General features: G+C 41.5%; 1 long non-coding RNA gene across 1 annotated transcript; it reads right to left on the reverse strand.

Moving 5' to 3' along the window:
• Nucleotides 1-3,869: 3,869 nt before the first annotated feature.
• LOC131488897 (uncharacterized) lies at nt 3,870-4,725 on the reverse strand. The gene is made up of 2 exons (XR_009250291.1): nt 4,523-4,725; nt 3,870-4,121 (listed from the first exon to the last, which is right to left on the reverse strand). It is a non-coding gene; the product is annotated as an uncharacterized LOC131488897 (long non-coding RNA).
• Between the last annotated feature and the right edge of the window lie 266 nt (nt 4,726-4,991).

Genomic DNA, 4,991 nt, shown 5'->3' on the forward strand with positions numbered 1-4,991 from the left:
TTTTAAAATCGTGTAGATTGTCTTTCAACATTTAGATCTCGTATTAACTGGAATTTATTTATTTATTTTTTTGTAGGTGTAAGACAAAGATCTAATTTTATCTTGCTTGCTGTTGTAAAGCCAGTTGTCCCAGATCCACATACTGAGTGCTTTATCTTTGTTTTATTTATTTATTTTTTTTACAGATTTATTTTTACATATATCTTTGGTGTCCCTACTCTGTCTTGTCAGAGTGCTTTATTCCTGCACCAATGCCACAAAGTTTGAACTACAATGACTTTACTGTAAATCCTTCGTAGGAAGCCGTCTCATCTCTCTCCTTCGTTCCTTACCCTTTCCTCCTTTTCCTTGTCTTCCTTTGACTGTCTTCGTGCTTTAAGCACTTTACTCTTCCATATGAATTCTTAAGTCACCTTGTGAGTTTCATAAAAATAGCCCATTGGAATTTTGATTAGATTTACCTTGAATTCATAACTGATATGAGTAGAATTGTCATCAATTGAGTCCTCCTATCTATGAACATGATATATCTCTTAATTTTTTAGTGCTTTTTTTACACTTTCAATGCAGATTTATACTTCTCTCCATAAAGATCTTAAATGTCTTTGATTAGACTCATTCCTAGGTGCTGTCCATTATATGATGCTGTTTAAATGTTGTCTTTTTTAAAATTTTCTTATTTTTTAAAATTTACATCCAAATTAGTTAGCATATAGTGAGACAATGATTTCAGGAATAGATTCCTTAGTGCCCCTTCCCCATTTAGCCCATCCCCCCTCCCACAACCCCTCCCGTTACCCTCAGTTTGTTCTCCATATTTATGATACTCTTCTATTTTGTCCCCCTCCCTGTTTTTATATTATTTTTGTTTCCCTTCCCTTATGTTCATCTGTTTTGTCTTTTAAAGTCTTCATATAAGTGAAATCATATGATTTTTGTCTTTCTCTGACTGACTCATTTCACTTAGCATAATACCTTCCAGTTCCATCCACGTAGTTGCAAACGGCAGGATTTCATTCTTTTTGATTGCCGAGTAATACTCCATTGTATATATATGCCACATCTTCTTTATCCATTCATCCATCGATGGACATTTGGGCTCTTCCCATACTTTGGCTATTGTTGACAGTGCTGCTATAAACATGGGAGTGCATGTGTCCCTTCGAAACAGCACACCTGTATCCCTTGGATAAATGCCTAGTAGTGCAATTGCTGGGTCACAAGGTAGTTCTATTTTTAATTTTTTGAGGAACCCTCCACACTGTTTTCTAGAGCGGCCGCACCAGCTTGCATTCCCATAAATGTTGTCTTTTTAAAGTTACTTTTCTGATTGTTGTTGATGAATAGGAATGTAACTGAATCTCCCTGATTTTCTTAGAAGAAAAAAAAAACTTATCGGTGAATAATAGCAAAGGGGGTATAGTTACAGGGAGCAGATAAATAGAATTCCAAAAGATATTTAAGCAAAAACAACACAGGCCAAAAAAAAATAACATAACATATAATAACATAATTGGTTATTATAGTATTAGTCTCTCAGCAGTTGACAGAGCAATTAGACAAAAACTGAGAAGAGCAGGGGCGCCTGGGTGGCTCAGCTGGTTGAGCGTCTGACTTCAGCTCAGGTCCCGATCTCCCTGTTTGTTAGCTCAAGCCCCACATCGGGCTCTGTGCTGACTGCTCAGAGCCCAGAGCCTGCTTCGGATTCTGTGCCTCCCTCTCTCTCTCTGCCCCTCTCCCTCTCGCACTCTCTCTCTCTCTCTCCTTCAAAAATAAATAAACTTTAAAAAAAATTTTTAAGGGGCACCAGAGTGGCTCAGTGGGTCAAGTGTCCAACTTCAGCTCAGGCCACGAGCTCACAGTTCGTGGGTTCGAGCCCCGCATCAGGCTCTGTGCTGACAGCTCGGAGCCCGGAGCCCGCTTCGGATTCTGTGTCTCCCTCTCTCTCAGTCCTTCCTCCGCTCACACTCTGTCTCTCTCTCTCTCTCTTTCAAAAATAAACAAACATAAAAAAAAAACAACAACAGAGAACTGCATCCAAAAGAATAAAATAACATTTAACCAAGGAGGTGAAGGATGTGTGTATTGAAGGCCACACATTAATGGGAGAAATCGAAGGAGACACACATAAAAGGAAAGATTCTATGCTTATGGATTAGAATAATCAATATTATGAGAATGTCCATACTACCCAAAGCAAGCTACAGACTCAATGCAATTTCTATCAAAATTCCAGCGGAAATAGAACCAATAGTCCTAAACTTTGGATGGAACCACAAAAATCCACAAGTAGCCAAAGCAGTCTGGAGGAAGAAAAACAAAGCTGGAGGTTTCATGCTTCCTGATTTCAAACTATCTTACTAAGCTATAGTAGTTCAACAGTATAGTGTTGGCATGAAAACAGAAACACAGATCAGTAGCACAGAATAGAGAGCCCAGCAGTAAACACACACACATGTATATAATCAATTCATTTATGAGGAAGGAGCCAGGAATATATAATGGGGAAAAGGACAGTCTCTAGAAGGAAACATAAGCCTGAATCTCCTTGACGTAAGTCTTGGCAATGATTTTTCAAATCTGACACCAAAAATCAAAATCAACATAAGCAACAATAAATAAGTGGGGGCTACATCAAGCCAGAAAGCCTCTGCACACCAAAGGAAACCGATAAAATGAAAGACAACCCACTGAATGGGAGAAATACTTGTAAGCCATGTGTCTGATAAGGGGCTAATATCCAAAGCACATAAAGAACTCATGCAACTCAATAGCAAAGAAACCAACCAACCAATTTAAAAATGAGCAGAGGTGGGGCGCCTGGGTGGCGCAGTCGGTTAAGCGTCCGACTTCAGCCAGGTCACGATCTCGCGATCTCGCGGTCTGTGATTTCGAGCCCCGCATCAGGCTCTGGGCTGATGGCTCGGAGCCTGGAGCCTGTTTCCGATTCTGTGTCTCCCTCTCTCTCTGCCCCTCCCCTGTTCATGCTCTGTCTCTCTCTGTCCCAAAAATAAATAAAAAACGTTGAAAAAAAAATTAAAAAAAAAATAATAAAAATGAGCAGAGGAGCCGAATAGACATTTTCCTACAAAAGACATACAGATGGCCAACAGGTTCATGAAAAGATGCTCAACGTCGATTATCATCAGGGAAATGCAAATTGAAACCGCAATGAGGTGCCCCCTCACACCCGTGAGCATGACGAGTCTCAAAAAGAGATGAAAACATAAGTGTTGGTGGGACTGTGAAGAAAGGGGACCCCTGTGCACTGTTAGTGGGCATGTAAATCGGTGCCACCACTGGGGAAAACGGTATGGAGTTTCCTTAGAAAGCTATAAATAGAACAACCACATCATCCAACAATTCCACTTCTGGGTACTCATCCCAGGAAACAGAAATGCTAACTTGAAAAGGTATATGCACCCCCATGTTCATTGCGACGTAATTTACAATAGCCACGATATGGAAACAAACTACATTTCCACGGATGGATGAATGGATTAAGCAATTGTGGTACATATGTGATGTATGTGAATATTATTCAGCCGCACAAAGGACTGAAATCTTACCATTTGTGGCAATAGGGAAGGACCTCCAGAACATTATGCTGAGTGAAATAGGTCAGATAGAGAAAGACACTGTATGATCTCTTTAAAGCTCATAGATACAGAAAAGAGATTGGTGGTGGCCAGAGGTGGGGGGGTGGGTCGTGGAAGAAATAAGTGAACGGGGATTAAATATATATATTTTATATTTATATATCTTTACCCATATCTAATGAAATAATGAGCAGGATGTTGCTCAGATGCATCCACTGGGGGGAAAAACCCTAAGAGATGTGGAAAATTTGAGCAATGCCATAGACCACCTTGACTGAAGTGATATTTATTGAAGTCTACACCCCCAAAGACAGAATACACACTTTTACATTTTCATCAAGATGTACTATATACTGGATCATAATGAAAAATGTTGTTCTTAACTTTGTTCCCCCATATACCATGTGTCTTCTTCTCTAGATGCTTTTAAGATTTTCTCCTCATCACCAGTTGGCTTCTCATGTGCCACTGTGAAACTGTCTTTACGTTTATCCTGCTTGGGATTCGTTGGGATTCTCGGATCTGTGGGTTTACAGCGTACATCATATTTGGAACATTTTTGGCAATTGTTTCTTCAGATATTTTTCCTGCCCCACCCTCATATTCATTATCTTTTGTTGCATAAACATATACCCCCAAACTAGTGGCTTAAAACAACAAGCATATTGCCTGGGGTGCCTGGGTGGCTCAGTCAGCTGAGCATCCGACTTTGGCTCAGGTCATGATCTTGCAGGTTGTGAGTTCGATCCCTGTGTCAGACTCTGTGCTGACAGCTCAGAGCCTGGAGCCTGCCTCAGATTCTGTGTGTGTGTGTTGTGTGTGTGTGTGTGTGTCTCTCTCTGCCCCTCCCCCACTCACACTCTGTCTCTTTCTCCTTCAAAAATAAATAAACATTAAAAAAAACAACAAGCATATTATCTCACACAGTTTTTGTGGGTCAGGAATGTGGGAGCAGCTCATCTGGGTGCCTTTGGTTCAAGGTCCTTCATAAGAAGGCGCCAATCTACGTGTTGGCTGGGGCTGCAGTCACATGCTTGTTTCGGTTTTCCACGACGCGGACCCCTTCCTGGGGCTGCCCGAGTGCTTTCAAACATGGCAGCCAGCTCCCCCCAGAGTGCATGGTCCGAGAGAGAATAAGGCTGAAGCCACAAAGTCCTTTGTGACCTGTCCTCAGAAGTCATACAACATCATTCCTGCAGTGTTTGCGTGGTAACTAGATTAGCCCTATTCAGGGTGGAGAGGGGCTGTCAAGGTCATGGATCCCAAAAGATGGGGACCATTGGGAGCCATCTCAGAGAATGGCTACCACACTACTAGCTTTCCTTCCTCAACCCCTGAGTCTCCAGTTATAGGTCCACTAGACCACCTGATCTTGTCCTGCAGGTCACTGGC

This window comes from Neofelis nebulosa, chromosome 10, assembly GCF_028018385.1.
Source record: "Neofelis nebulosa isolate mNeoNeb1 chromosome 10, mNeoNeb1.pri, whole genome shotgun sequence".
Taxonomy (NCBI): Eukaryota; Metazoa; Chordata; class Mammalia; order Carnivora; family Felidae; genus Neofelis; species Neofelis nebulosa.